Here is a 15,849-nt window from a genome sequence, read left to right on the forward strand (position 1 = left end):
TGTGTCTTACATTGGCACACCTGGGTGAAAGTGCTCAGCACTCCTCTGGGGATCCAGTGCCCTAAAACATGGGGAACTGAATGAGCCCCCAATGCTGCACAGGGAGGTAGCCCCAAACCTGCTAAGGGAACCCAACCCCCTGGACCAAAAGCCAGTGACACCCCTCATCTTCCACCATCCCTGCAGGCTTCTTTCGCACAATACCCAGGGAATCCCCTCCCCCCCCCCCCCCCCACACACAAAGGAAGTGCTCTCCTGCACCCTGTTAATGTAAAAACATTCAAACCTGTAAATAATTTTTGTGAGTTTATTTGAGCCAAACTGTTGACAATTGCCAGGAAGCAAAATCTGAATGGTTTGGGATAATGCTCCTGAGAATGGCAGTTTTTTAAAACCTATTTTTATACATTACAATCAAAGGAGGAGGCATAGGTGGGTTACATGAAATCCACTGGTGCTACATTAGAGAGGCAGGAGAAAGCAAAGTGGGGAAACCTCTGGGATTAGATAAAAAATAAAAGGATACACACATACTTCTTTAATTTAGGTGAGTACAGTATAGTTAACAGTCAACAACCTGATAACAATAACAATGAAGGAATTTGTGGTATCTGTCCTGGCCCCCAGGGCATTTGGTCGGGCCCTGAGAGGTTGAGGGGTGGGAGGGGCGGGAGGAGAAAAGGGAAGTTACAAGTTACCCAGACATTTCAATGATATGTTATAGTAGATGCAAAAAACCAATAAGCTCAGTTAAGGTAAAGATTGACCTTGTCAGGGAAGATACCTGCCTAGGAGGTGACTACCCACCATAACTACTTTTAGTTGAAGTTTAATTTCAGACCATCTCTTCTGGTTACTTTAGGTCTCAGAGTTTGCAAGACTGCCATGCAGGCCTTCCCTGAGCTTGTCAGGTTAGCCCCTTTTGTCCACAACCCTTTGGAAGCTCAGAAGGTTGTTGAGGGCAGCTATAGGGCTCAGCTAGAGATCTGGTCCCAGAGTGGGGGCAGGGAGTGGTGCTGGAACGAGCTCAGCATGGAGGCCAAGTGCTGAGGGGCCTGCTAAGGGAATCCAGTGCCTCAGACAGAAGGCTAGTGCCGCCTCTGGTCTTCTGCCATCCCTCTGGGGCTCTGTCCTATCCAGATGGCTTGGGCAATCCTTTTGCACTATCCAGGGAACCACACCCCCAAAGGAGGTGCCCTCCTGCACTCTTTGGAAGCTCAGAAGTTGGGCAAGGGGTAGCTAAAGGGTTCAGTGAGAGAGTGGGGGTGGGGGGAGTACTGTCTTAGCATGGGGGCTAAGGGCTCAGGCTCTTGGGACTCCAGGAGACTGCCTCCAGGGTCTTCTGCCATACCACCCTGAAAATACCTGGTATCCTCTGATCTCTGAAGCTACTGGTAAGCAGGTTCCTTCCTGGTTAGTACTTGGATGGGGGACTGCCTGGGAATATCAGGTGCTGGAGGCTTTTTTGCCCACCAGATGCCTGCCACCCACCAAAGGCACACAAGCCCACATGAATACAAGCCCACATGCCTAGAGTGCAGATCCAGGATGCCTGTCTCTTTCCAGGTGGATTTCTCCAAGGACCCCTGCTCCCATGAAGCTGTTCATCAGGAACTGAGGCAGGCTGTAGCAGGCCACCATGTCCGCTCCAATGCTGCCATTCTGAGAAACTCCCACAGCCCATCAACTCCACACCACCTGCAAAAAGGAATGGGTCCACATCTCCACTCTGCCCCTTGGGGTGTGGAAGGAACCCCATGGCTACTCTTGGAAGTTGGGTCTAGCGAGCCACCCCTCCACTGTCACCCCAATCAGAAAAGGTGTTGCCCCCTTTACAGAGGGTACCCCTCGGTTGGCGGGGCATGTCTTTTACCCTGGCACACTCGGGTGGAAGCCCCTAGAGCTCCTCTGGAGACCCGGCACCCCAAAGTAAGGGGAACTGAATTAAGCCCAGGTGCTGCAGAGGGAGGTAGCCCCTTTCCTACGAAGAGAATCCGGTCTGGACCAAAATGCAGGTGCCCCTCGCCTCCGCCATCCCTAGGGTGCTCCATCCTCCCAGTTGGGAAAGGCCCCTCTCCCATGCTACCCAGGGAATCCCACCACCAAAGGAAGTGCCCTCCTGCACCCTTTGGAAACTCAGAAGGTGGGTGAGGGGTAGCTAAAGGTCTCAGCTAGAAATCTGGTCCCAGCGAGGGGGCAGGGGAGGGGAGAAGCACCAGCTCTATGTGGGGGCCAAGGGCTTACAGATCTGGAGGTCAATCTCAGGCTGTTAGGGCTTCAGGAGGCTGCCTCCAGAGTCTATGGTCATATCAACCAGGCCTGATCTCCAAGGTAAGCAGGGTCATGCCTGGTTAGTAACCACCTGGGAATACCAAGTGTTCTAAGCTTTTTTTGCTTCTGGACGCCCGCTCGCCTGCCAGTTACACAAGCCCACATACCTAGAGGACAGATCAAGGGTGCCTGTGTCTCTTTTTCCTAGGAGATTTCTCCATAAGCTCCTTCACACTCCCCCCAACTCCTCCGCTCTTATGCGGCCGTCCCTCTGGAAATGCTCCACTCTGCAGCTGGCAAACATGCTTGCTCCCTTTTTGCCATTCTGAGAAACTCCCACTGTCCCAAATCCCCCAAGCTCGCAAAATGGAATGGCTCTGCATCTCCCCTCTGCCCCTTGGTGTGTTGAGGGAACCCCAGGGCTATTCTGGGAACCAACCCAGGTGGGGCGTCCCCTGTCTGCTGCCCCCAATCAAAGAAAGGTGTCTCCTGACTTACAAAAGGTACCCTCCATAGGAGGGGGTTGTCTCCTACCCCTGCGTGCCTAGATGGAAGTCTGAAGCACTCCTTTGGGGACCTGGTGAACCTTAAACAGGGGGAAGTCAATGAACCCTCAGTGTTATGGAGGGAGTTAGCCCCCAAGATGCTAAGGGAACCCCACACCTCTGACCGATGACAGGTGCCACCCCTCCCCTTCCACCATCTCAAGGGGCTTCCCTGTTGTGCAGGGCACCTCTTTCCACACTACCCAGAAAAATCCCATTCCCAACAGAGGTGCCCTCCTGAACCCTTGGGAACTTCAGAAGGTGGGCTAGGGTGAGCTAAAAATCTCAGCTAGAGATCTGGTCCCAGTGCCTGGGTGGATGTGGGTGGGAGGAACACCAGCTCAGCATGGGGCCCAGGGCTGGGGGGCTGGAGGTCTGGCTAGGGTTCTTGGTGCTCCAGGAGGCTGCCTCCAGCTTCTATGATATCTTCCAATGTATCTCTTACTTTTGTGGAATTGCATGTGATTATTGGGCTGGATACTAAGAAGACTTCTGATCCCTTCTGTGACTAAGCATGGACTCAAAGGCTTGGAGAGAAGGAACCTCTTTCTTGGAAAATTGGAACCGGAAGAAATACTCTCATCTATATAATAAAGAGCCAGAGTCCTAAGGACCCAAGGCTTGATCAGACTGGAAGTCAGTGCTGGGTTGCTTTGGTGACCCAGCACTGACTATGGCCACTGCGGGTACCCTGACCCAGCACTGACTGCCTAGAGGGCTGCGGATCAGACCCGGAGAGAGGCTTGCAGAGAGAGAGGCAAGGTTTGGTCCATAGCCTCTGTGGCAGCAGTTGATCAGAACTTGCCTCCCTTTCTCTCCCCGCCTGGCCAATAGCCGAACCTCCATTTCTCTCCAGGCCTCCACCAGGGCTGCTGATCACCCCCACCTTTCTGATCAGGCCCTGTTGATAGGCCCAGAATGCTGACTGGCATAAAAACTGACCAATCAGAACCAAATTGGCTGGCAGGGGAGGGCAGTTAGGGGTGATCAGGCAGGCAGAGGCAGTTAGGGGCAATCAGGCCACCAAGGGGAGAGCAGTAGGCTTTCTTGTTGTTTTGTTGATGGTTTCTTTGCTGTGCAGAAGCTTTTTATTTCGATGTAGCCCCATTTGTTTATTTTCTCCTTAGTTTCCATTACTCTAGGAGCTGTATCAGTAAAGATATTGCTACAATATATGTCTGATATTTTGCTGCCTATGGACTCTTCTAAGATTTTTATGTTTTTCCATCTTACGTTTAAATCCTTTATCCATTTTGAGTTTATTTTTGTGTATGATGTAAATTGGTGGTCTAGTTTAATTTTTTTAGAGAACAATTTCTTTACTTTCTTACCTAAGAAATATCATCATCTGTCATGCTCTTTGTTATAATGTACTCTAGAGGGAGAGCTTTATTGTCTTTATATATGGAATAGCATGTTGATTCATCATATTGATGGCATTTTGCTATTCCAGATGTGCTATCTTTACTAGAGAAATGCAATAAAGTCCCTAGGACCTGGGACCCAGATATTAACTAGGAAAATACTTTCTTTTTAATTCCTGTCAGCAAAGATAATCAAAAGCAAGAGTGTATGCCAGTGGTTCTCAACCTTGGCTGCACATTAGAATCACCTGGGAATCTTTTTAAAATCTTGATTTCTGGGCCTCATCCTCCAGAAATTCTGTTTCTTTGTTACTAATGTTGTGGCCCCACCCCATAACAAAGAAATAGAATTTCCAGAGGATGAGGCCCAGAAATCAGGATATTAAAAAGATTCCCAGATGATTCTAATGTGCAGCCAAGGTTGAGAACCACTGGTGCATGCTGTTGAGAGCAAAGGGAATCTTTTTGTAACAGCATATATCTTTAAATAACAAAATTTTCACATTCTGGGAAACTTACAAAGAAAATCCCTCTAGATTTCTGGCTACATGATTTTTTCTTTTCTGGGGAGGAAAGGCACTAAGATTGGGAGATAATTTTTGTCCATTTATTCAAACAAACTAAGCATCTATTACTTTGTCAAGTGCTGATAATTCTCCTCAAATATGTGAGCAACACAGACCTAAACTTCTATTTTGAGAACTTACTTCCTCAGAAAACTCCTGATTCCAAATTACTATATCAATTAAGGTCTCAGTAGGAAACAAACTGAACACTGAAACTGTGACTGTGGCATTGAGGAAAGATTAATAAAAGGACTACACATTTATAAAGGTGTGGTCAGGATTAAGGGAAACTAACAAGGAATAATGAAGCTCACAACAGCTGGGAGATTTTATACTGATAGGTCTGAAGGGGGAAAGGGAGGGAGTGATTACTGAAGCTATATCTGCAGGAGAAGGCCACCTGACTGGATCTGTAGCCAGCCATAAGAAGAGTCATTTTGTGACCCAGCAGTAAAGAGACAATGGAATAACTCTATCAATCTCACTATCCTCCCATCATTCAGTTTCCTACTGGTACCTTCCTTTGGTCAAACCCAACCAAAATCCACAGGGAAAGAGAGGTCCATTGAAGCAGTTCATTAATATTTGGCTTTTGGGGCAGAGAACAGAATGAAGAAGTGCAAAGAGAAAATATGCAGGTACAGATGTAGACTATCCAGAACCTATCTTATAGGTAGAATTGGCAGCGTTTTTTTAGTCTAATATAAAATAATACTGCATCTTACAAGTAATAGCATCTTAGAGTAAAAGGATTCTAGCATGTGTCAGGTGTCAAAGCTCTCAAGAACTTTAGAGCATGAGGGGATGTTGGATATCACTTCAAGACCCTTATAAAATCCACAGCAAATAGCTGAACTAGGTGTAGAAGCTATGCCTCTAAGCCATCAAACCAAATATTCTTCATCACAAATCACCCTCTTTCAAAGCTTGATTTTGTATTCCTGATTCAGGTCTCATATTTTTCACTAGTATAAGCCAAGCTGGTATCTAAATGATTTTCTCTCTATATGATTATCAGCAGGAACACAAGTGTTTTAAAATTCATGCAAATCACTGTTAAACATCAAGAAACAAACAAATCTTGGAAATCACAGCTATAGAGCAGTACACTATAGAACAGTGTTTGAAACCACTTAGAATTCACTTCTAAATGACTAGGAAGTGTATAAAAATGTTAGAAAACACTTGGAAATCACAGATCAATATCAGGAAACAGTGTAGAACAGTGTTTGATGAAACTTGGGAATCATTGCTAAAGAGCAGTACACAGTGGAACAGTGTTTGAAACCACTTGGAAGTCATATCTAAATGGCAGGAAACGGTGTAAAAGAGTTTGAAAATGCTTGGAAATCACTGATCAACATCAGGAAACAGTGTAGAACAGTGTTTGACAAAACTTGGGAATCACTGCCATAGAACAGTTCACTATATAATAGTATTTGAAACCACTTGGAATTCACTTCTAAATGGCAAGAAATGGTGTTAAGGTGTTTGGAAACACTAGGAACTCACTGATCAACATCAGAAAACTGTAGAACAATGTTTGACAAAACTTGAAAATCACTGCAGTACACTGTAAAACAGTGTTTGACCCCACTTGGAATTCACTTCTAAATTGCAATAAATGGTGTAAAGTTGGTTGGAAATAATAGAAGAGATATCATATAGAAGATGTCTGATTAATATAATATAATAAAGCTTTGAGGGGCTCTATTTTCTCAGGTTTAGAGGAGACTGCTTCTAGATTTAGTTGGTCCTCATTGGATTAAGGTTTAAAAACTCATCTAGAATCAAAAATATCCAGTTCTTCATTGCATGTAATCTGAAACAAGGTCAGACTACATGCCCAGGGAATGTCTTTAGGATACTAATAGGAGAACAGAGGAAATAAAGAATGATAGTCATCAGACATGCATTTAAGAGAAGAAATAAAAAGTGAAGGGAATAAAGTGGCCAAAAAAGAGACTTGTTGATGGAAAAAAAAAATAAAGAAAAAAAATGAAGAGACTGGTAAATGGGGTGTCTTAGGCCAATAGTCACATTAACTAACAAGTACCAATTCTTTTTTTTTTTTTATATATTTTATTGATTTTTTACAGAGAGGAAGGGAGAGAGATAGAGAGTTAGAAACATCGATGAGAGAGAAAGAAACATCGATCAGCTGCCTCCTGCACATCTCCTACTGGGGATGTGCCCGCAACCAAGGTACATGCCCTTGACCGGAATCGAACCTGGGACCTTTTAGTCCGCAGGCCGACACTCTATCCACTGAGCCAAACCGGTTTCGGCAATTCTTAAGGATAAAATACTTTAAATCTCAAGGCCCATTCTAAAATATTCTCTACACCAATGCTTCTTAAAGTTTATTGCACTTGCAAATCAACTAAGGCCTTGTTATAACAAATACTCAGATTCAGTGGATATAGGTTGTGGCCCAACATTCATTTTCAACAAGCTCCAGGTAATGATAATGCTGGTAGTTCATGAATCAAATTTTGAGAAGCAAGTCTCTAGCTCATGAAAAACACAGAATTTTTATCTGGGGTTCAGTTTGGTGAAGTACAAAAAGCATGGGCTTTGGGATCTGAATTGGGGAGCTAAATGTGAGGCTCTAATACACAATAGTTGGGTAAATTTGGGCAAATTACTTAACCTCTCTGAGACTCATGTCTTTTTTGTGCTTTTGTCTTTTTTAAACTCAGCTAACAAATTAAGTCACAATTTTCAAAGCACCTGATGCATAGTATGTACTCAATAAATGTCACTTTTGGTCCCTTCTCCAGTCCCTACACATGATTTATTGAGAGGAGGGCAAAGAGAGTGATGGTATCAGGATTCACATTTACAGGAAGATAAGTGACCAAAAACCCCAAATGAGGTTACATTCAGTAGCTGAGCATCAAAAAGAGTTGCTCAATATCATTCTAGCCTTGGAAATAGAATCCAGACAATCATCCAATCTGAATGTCAATTTAGCAGATATGCTTTTCTCCAAAGACAAATAGGTATGAAAACAGGAGGAATAGGTGACATACAATTAATCTTCAAGTAGTCAGAAATAACTTGGAACACATTAGAGATATTAGGAAAATGAATTTAATGAAAAAGATATCACACTTTGCAGCAAGTACAGTGTGACACAAAGTTTTGGTCTGGAGTGTATATTCCATACAGAAGCTTAGAAGTAGGCATGGTAACTTTAAGTATCACTACTACTTTTGCACTAAACATGATAAGACAACTAAATAGAAACAGTCCTTTGCACCCAACAATAAAACCAAGAAAACTAGCAAAATGAATGCAGACTTTCCTTCATCTCCAGAGAAGTTTAAATATAGTCTTACTGTCTTTTAGAGTTCTTTCATCCTTTTCTCTCTCTTTGCTTAAAAATAAAGATACTGTATCATACACTTAAAATGTCAATTTAATAAAAAATTGGTAAGAGGGTAAATCTTATGTTAATTTCTCTTACCTCAGCAACAAAATAAAGAGAGCTATCAAGTCACAAAAAGACATTAGAGGAAACTAAATGCATATTGATAATTTAAAAAAGCAAGTAGGAAAAGTCTACATACTGTATGATTCCAACAATATGATATTCTGAGGAAAGTCAAAACTATAGAGACACTCACAAGATCAATGGTTGCCAGTGAAACCACTCTGTATGATAATGTAATTGTGGAGATGATATTATATATTAGCCATAGAACTGTAAAATACAAAGAATGAACCATAATATAAGCCAGCGGTTCTCAACCTGTGGGTCGCGATCTCTTTGGGGGTCGAACGACCCTTTCACAGGGGTCGCCTAAGACCATCGGAAAACACATATATAATTACATATTGTTTTTGTGATTAATCACTATGCTTTAATTATGTTCAATTTGTAACAATGAAATTGGGGGTCACCACAACATGAGGAATTGTATTAAAGGGTTGCAGCATTAGGAAGGTTGAGAACCACTGATATAAGCTATGAACTTTAATTTATAATAACATGCCAATATTGTTTCATCAATTGTAATAAATGTGGCACACCAAAGCAAGATATCAATAATAAGAGAAACTTGTGGAGGGAGAGAGCAGTAGTATATGGGAACTCTGTACTTTCTGCTCAAATTTTCCATAAACCTAATGCTTCTCTAAGAAATAAAGTCTATTAATTTAAAAATAATCTAACACAGAGACCACCTTCCTATCAGAGCAGGAGTTCAGAAGAATAAATTGGCATCCATAGCAGGTGGGTATCAGGGACAAAGCAGAAATAACATACTGATGTGTAGGTGACTCAGCCTGTGGCAGAGTTTGGAAAATTACTCTTATTTCTTCTCAGGAGAGCCCCATTCTAATGTCCTAGGAAATCAGTGATTCTTAACTGTTTTTTGGATATTGAAAGTGTTTTTTTCTTCTTTATCCCACTACACTCTTGGACTCATCTTCAGGCCTAGAGATAAACAGCCTGCTCATGACAACTACTTTCAATCCAGGAATGGAGATAGAGTGCATTCAGCATTGGGCCAATTCTTATTCTGATGATGTGGTGCCCCACACAGGTCCTTGAAATATTTATCTGTACATTTATTTTGAGAAACACCTGCCTGCTAAAAGGGATACAAAGGAAATCCCCAATGAAGACAAACCACATTTTTTCCTATGTACTTAGCAATTCACATCTGGCCCAAATTGTATACCTCTTCAACAAAACAGGCCTGCTGCTAACCAAACCTGTATGCCTCAGAATTTATCAACTATGAATTGCTCTTCAGGCATAGGGTCTCCTCCTCACTTATCTATTCAAGTGGACATTATTTATTCCTGCTAATACCAGGCTCTTCTTGGGAGGACTTATCCACCTCTTTAACTTTTCAGGAATGTTTAGTACCCTTTATAATTTGGCACCCCCTAAACCTAACTGCAACCTGGCTCTGTGCATTCAGATTCTTTGCAAGCAAATAATTCTAACAGAGCTGGCTTTGAAGATGATAGGAAAAAAGTGAAAATTAGTAATAGTTCCATTAATCCATGTGGGAAAAAAAGCATTAAAGGCATACCTTATGTTTCTGGTGCACACCCTATCTGTCAGGAATTAAGGATGACAAAATACAGTGGGGCCTTGACTTACGAGTTTAATTCGTTCCGTGACGGAGCTCATAACTCAAATTACTCGTATGTCAAATCAAAAGTGAACGAGTGAGACACGTGATGCTGGGCTGATGTTGTGGCGTTCACTGTGACGTTCGCTGCGCCAACTAGCGGTGGGGTATCTGAAGCTGGCTCATAACCCAAATTTTAGCTCGCAACTCAAAGTAAAAAAATTGGCCTAGAGACGGCTCCTTTCTCGAAAAACTCGTTAGTCGGGACACTAGTAAGTCAAGGCCTCACTGTAATTGAAAGTGGTGAGGAAGGTCAAAAGCAAGAAGATTCAGGAGAGTCTTCATTTTTCTTTCTTCACAGCATCTGAAAGCTAATGATATCTCTTCAAAAATGTCCATTTATGAATAATGAATATTAGGAAAGGATAGAAAATAAAATATATCCCCACCCATCAAGCACTCTAAAAGTAGTTCAACCATAAATGATTGACAGAGAATGTTTTGTAATGGAATAGACACTTCCTTTGTCTCCAAATTAGAAAGATTTAAAAACAAGCTTTACTGTGGGGACCCCTCAATTCCCATGGATTTGCACAAAGAAGTTTCAACTTTCTGAAGACAAATAAACCATTGGCTAAGCCGAAATAAAAAGAAAAAAGAAAAAAAAAAACCTTGCAAGGAGCAATCAGATTCCTTCCCCAAAGTAAGTGGATTGAATAATAAATGGGTAATAAATGGGTAAAAATAAAATATTTGGGGTCAAACATATCTAGTTTCAGCCCATCTTTCAGGAGACATTTTTCCCTAAGCAAATGCCAGTGATTTAGACATTTGCTTTAGCTATTATAATATTTTATTTGCTTTCTGTATTAATTGCTGCCTCATTAAGAGAAAAAAGAAAGCAAAATAGAGACAAGTATCTTCTTGTACAGAAAAAGTGGAGAGAAGAGTAGGATTTCCTACTCTATATGAGTGTTTTGTCATTTATAGTCAATACTCACATATATTCTACTCCCCTTTTCCAAGTATGAAAGGAACCCTCTACCAGAATATTTTGATGGATTCCAGTGAGCTAAGTAAAGTACAACTGATAATCTCTGAAACACTGCACTCCTCATAATGATAACAGTAGATTGTATTTCTATGGAATCTGGTTTGACAGATTGCTAAATTTCTTTCTGCAGATAAAAAGCATGATTCTGCACAACATTCCCTTGTGGAAAGCAGATTAATCTCCCTGACATAGGTCATAGAAAGAAATGGACATTACACTGGAAGGAGGTTCCACAACCTGCTAATGAAAACTGATCATAGTTTTTCTTTCCATAAAATTAATTACTTTTTGTAATATTTATTATATAATCAGATAATAAAATAAATAAATGATCTACACCCTAAAAACAAGTAAATGACTAACACCCACAGTGGGTAACATAGCACAAAATAATTTTTTTGTATTTTTGCTGGATACTAGAGACCAATCCATTATGCATAGAATGCTTAACAACTAACCAAACATCCAGGAAAAGAGAGGCCTGAGATATTATTAACCACAGAGTGTTATAACTAGCTCATTAATAATGACCATTTTCTCCATAGTGGCTTAAAATTTACAAAGCACATTTATATATACTACCTCATTTGATATCTTCAATTACTTCAAGGTAGCCTAAATATTCTTATTTCACATGCAAATAGATGAAGGCCTAGATTGGATAATTTACTTGACTGAGGTCACATGGTTGGTAGTCAAGACTTAGTAACGTTATCTGAGTCCAGGGTTAGGCTTCCTTTTACCTTATCATGGTTGCCTTGCAATCAATAATGTCCGGGTCAGTCAAACCCAATCTGCCATAATGACACAGAGTTAGTCCAAATAATATAGTTAATATAATTTGTCCTCCAATGCAGTGTTTCTCAAACTGTGATCCGCTTAAATTAAAATCACCTGAGATGTTCGATAAACATGGAGATTCCTGAAGATTTTAGTTAGTAGGTTTGGAGCAATGCTCTGGAATCAATGTATTAAATTCACACTCCAGATGATTCAAATACTCCTTTGGAATTCTTGTGGAGGCTTAATTTCCATGATTATTATTTAAATCTTGTAGATCTAATTTTTGTTATAGTTTTGCCTGTGTAGATTTCCTCTTCCTATTTCTTTTCCTAATTTCAGAGGCCATAAATGATACCATTGTAGGAGGAAAACACTTCTGCCAACTTCTAAAGGCTATGCTCAGTTTAATGGAAAAATATACATAGAAGAAAAAAACAAACATTGATCACAGCCCAAAATGCCATAGGCTTTCACACTGAGGTATTTCAATCCACTTTGCTTCTAAAAGTGGGGTTTCCCTTTATTTCTTCCACTGCTTTCTCCTTCCCCACCAGATATAAACCTTGAAGGAGCAGGTGATAATGAGACTAATATCACCAGGAATCAGATGGGCTCAATTCATCTGCTAGTTACTTAATTACTTGATGATCATAGAGCATATATTAGTATAAGTTTCTTAAGGAAAAGGAAGCCAAGAATATGAAGTCCTATCCTATATAATAAAGAGCTAATATGCTAATTAGACTAGATGGCAGAACAACCTTCCGGAATGACCAGTGGGTGGGGCTGTGAGGCCAAGGCAGCCAGGGCTGCAAATTTTTTTTTTTTTTTTTTGCACAAATTTTGTGCATCGGGCCTCTAGTCAAAATATATTTGTTTTTGTGACCTGGAAAGTCTACATTCTGATGACTCCAGGAATAGTAACAACAAGTGAAATGAGAACTTATAAACTGAATCTTCCACATGTCCTACAGGCATTATTTACACAATGAATTGATAAAGTCAGGCTTTTAAGCTTGGCCATGTTCTGTTACAACTTATCTGATTCAACTGGGGGGAAATTAAGGACTGAGATCTCCAGGCAAGGTTGTGGTATCTTCTGAGAAGTGTATAGGATTGTTACTACAGTACCTGTAGAAAGCTTTCTTTTAAAAGACCTATCAGTAAGCATATTAAGAGATTTTTCTTGACCTGTGTAGGTTCCAGTTTCCTTATCTGTTAATTGGAAGTTAGAAACAGTGATCTGTCCTCTAAAGATGCTTACTGGTCTAACAGTCTCTGTTGTTAACTTTTTATTTATTTATTTATTTATTTATTTTTGGTTTTCACTTATTCCATCAATATTTTTTAAAAATCACTAACTGTGTAGTAAGCATGGGGAATATAGCTGTGAAAAAACATAAATAAATGCGTGGTGGCAAGGGAAAAATAGAGGCATTAAATGACTTATTACACAAATAATTTATTATAATTGTGATGTGTGCCATAAAGGAGCAATACAGGGAGTCTGTTGTGACCTAGTCACATAAAGGATGATCAGGGGCAGTCTCCCTGAGCAGGTAACATTTAAGACCTGGATGATTAATGGAAAGCAGGATGATGAGAAGGAGCGAGAAGATTCTTTGCAGGAGACAAGATGGCGGCGGAATAAGCAGACTCGTCCCCAGGCTTGTCCCGGAGCAAATGGAGTGAGCAGCTGAAACTAATAACACCCACCCTGAATTGGCGAAATATACTCAGCTGGTGAGACAGTTTGCAGCCGGGAAGGGCAGAGTTCCCCTGGAAAGGTAAAAACCAAGGATCTGGGCAGGAAAGTTTGCCAGACCTCTGAGCCCAGAGGGTCAGAGGGAGACTGAGTGGCACACAGCCGTGTCTCTTGGGACAGGCACAGCCCCTGACTGTGGAAAAGAGATCCGCGGGACTGTTGGTGCCTGGGAATTTGAGATCTGGGTTCTGTAATTACGGAAGACTGAGCCTAAAAGGGGCAGCCTGAAGCGCTGACCAGACCATGCAGTGCCGGTAAGAGAGGAGCTTACAGAGACTCAGCCTTCCCCGTTTCTGCAGCCGGCATTTGTTTGTTTGTTTGTTTTCACTGAACCCTGTTTATAGGACATTCCGGATACAGACACTCACCTGTGCTGAAGAGCGGGAGAAGGTGCGGATGAGTGGAATCTGGGGAGAGGCTAGGGAGAGAAGGGGGCCAGGAGAAGTGGCAGCAAATTGAGTGCTGAGTCACCCCTGAGCCCAGGACCTGGGCAACCATTTTCTCCTAAGATTATAACCCCACCCCTCCCTCTAGCCCCCAGGCAAGGAATACAGCCACACCCAGATTCCACCCTGAATGAGATGAAGGATTAAAATAATCTGATTAGTCCCTGGGAGTTAACAGGGTCTGACCTATAGAGGGGCTATCAGTCCCAGCAACGACAACAACAACAACAACAACAACAAATCACAGACATTCCATAAAACTAGGATCTTAAGCCAGCCAAAGGAATGACATTTCAATTTTTCATTTTTATTTTTTTATTATTATTTTGTTAGCTTTTTCTTTTTTGCTTTTTTCTTTGTTCTCCTCTTTTTTTGTTTGTTCCTTTATTTCCTACTTCTATTTGCATTATTTTTTCAACCACGTGAGCAGCAGACACGTGAACGGCGTGCTCTTGTCCAGGGAGCATCAGCCCCATGAGCAGCCTGCCTCAAACCTAAGAGCCTCATGTGGCCTGCCCCTGTCCAAGGAGCAGCAGCTGTGTGAGCTGCCTGCTTCCCCGTCTGAGGAGGAGCAACCACGCAAGCAGTCCGACCTGTCTGAGGAGCAGCAGCTGCACGAGCAGTCTTCCTACCTCTGAGGAGCAGCAGCCCTGCACAGCCTGCTCCCATCTGAGGAGCAGCAGCTGCGCACACCCTGCACTAGTCTGAGGAGCAGCAGCTGCACAAGCAGCCTGCCCAATCCGAGGACCAGCAGTTCTGTGAGCGGCCTGGCCCCATTCGAGGAGCAGCAGCAGCCCACCCCGGTCTGAGGAGCAGCAGCCACACGAGCAGACCACCCACGTCCGAGGAACGGCAGCCCTGTGCGGCACACACTGGTCCGAAGAGCAGAGCCACAACAGCCTGCACCTGTCCGATGAGCAGCAGCTGGGTGAGTGGCACGTCCCCGTCCGAGGAGCAGCAGACTTGCAATCAAACTGACCAAGTCCTAGGAGCAGTAGCCTCACAAGCAGCCCACCACATCAGAGGAACAACAGCAGCATGCAGCCAGCCCCCATCCAAGGATCAGCAGCCAAGTGAGCAGTCCGCACCAGTTCAAGGAGTAACAGCTGCGTGTGTAGACCGACCCATCCAAGGAACAGTAGCCTCGTGATCAGCACATGCTCTGTCAGAGAAACAGCAGCTGTGTGAGAAGCCTCCCCGCGTCAGCCAGAGGAGCCACCATGGCTGTGAACAGCACCCACCAGAGGAGCTGCTGCCAACTAAGGAGCAGCTGCTACCACAACCGCAAAAGAAGCCACTGCCACCCAAGGAGCAGCCCCTGAATGACTCAACAAATAGATATGTTGATGAGACCAAACATGGGTAGACAAAGAAACCCCCAAAGGAAAAAAAAGGAGGACTCGCCAGAAAAACAGCTAAGTGAAACAGAGGCCTTCAGCATGACAGAAAAAGAATTCAGATTAAGGGTCCTAGAATGCATAAACCGGATGGAGGAAAAAATCAAAAACTTATGCAAGAATCAAGAAGAAACGAATGAAAAAATCATCAACTTATCTATGAATCAAAAAGAAACGGATGAAAAATCAATAAATTATGTAAGAACTAAGAAGAAATGAAGAGTGATATAGCTGCAATAAAAAACACCATTGAAAGTTCCAACAGTAGACTAGGAGAAGCGGAGGACCGAATTAGCGAATTAGAAGACAGGGAAGCAAAACACACCCAAAATGTACTGCAATTGGAGAAAAAAATTAAAAGACAGGAGGAGAACATAAGGGAGGTATGGGACAACATACGAATAATAGGGGTGCCAGAACAACAGAAAGAGGAACAAGGGATAGAAAACCTATTTGAAGAAATAATATCAGAAAACTTCCCTGAGGTGGGGAAGAAAAAAGTCACACAAGCACAAAGAATCCCAAACAAGGTGAACCCAAAAAAACCTAAACAAAGACACATCAT

The 15,849-nt window shown here is 42.4% G+C and overlaps 1 protein-coding gene across 1 annotated transcript in view; it reads right to left on the reverse strand.

Annotated features, from left to right (window-relative positions):
* Positions 1–846: 846 nt before the first annotated feature.
* Positions 847–15,849, reverse strand: part of SYTL5 (synaptotagmin like 5) — a 209,135-nt gene continuing 194,132 nt past the window's right edge. The window contains exon 17 of the mRNA XM_036306003.1: positions 847–1,698. The gene's annotated coding sequence lies outside the window, so the exon portion shown is untranslated. The remainder of the gene's footprint in view (positions 1,699–15,849) is intronic.

The sequence above is a fragment of the Myotis myotis genome, unplaced genomic scaffold (genome assembly GCF_014108235.1).
Source record: "Myotis myotis isolate mMyoMyo1 unplaced genomic scaffold, mMyoMyo1.p scaffold_m19_p_4, whole genome shotgun sequence".
In the NCBI taxonomy this organism is placed as follows: Eukaryota; Metazoa; Chordata; class Mammalia; order Chiroptera; family Vespertilionidae; genus Myotis; species Myotis myotis.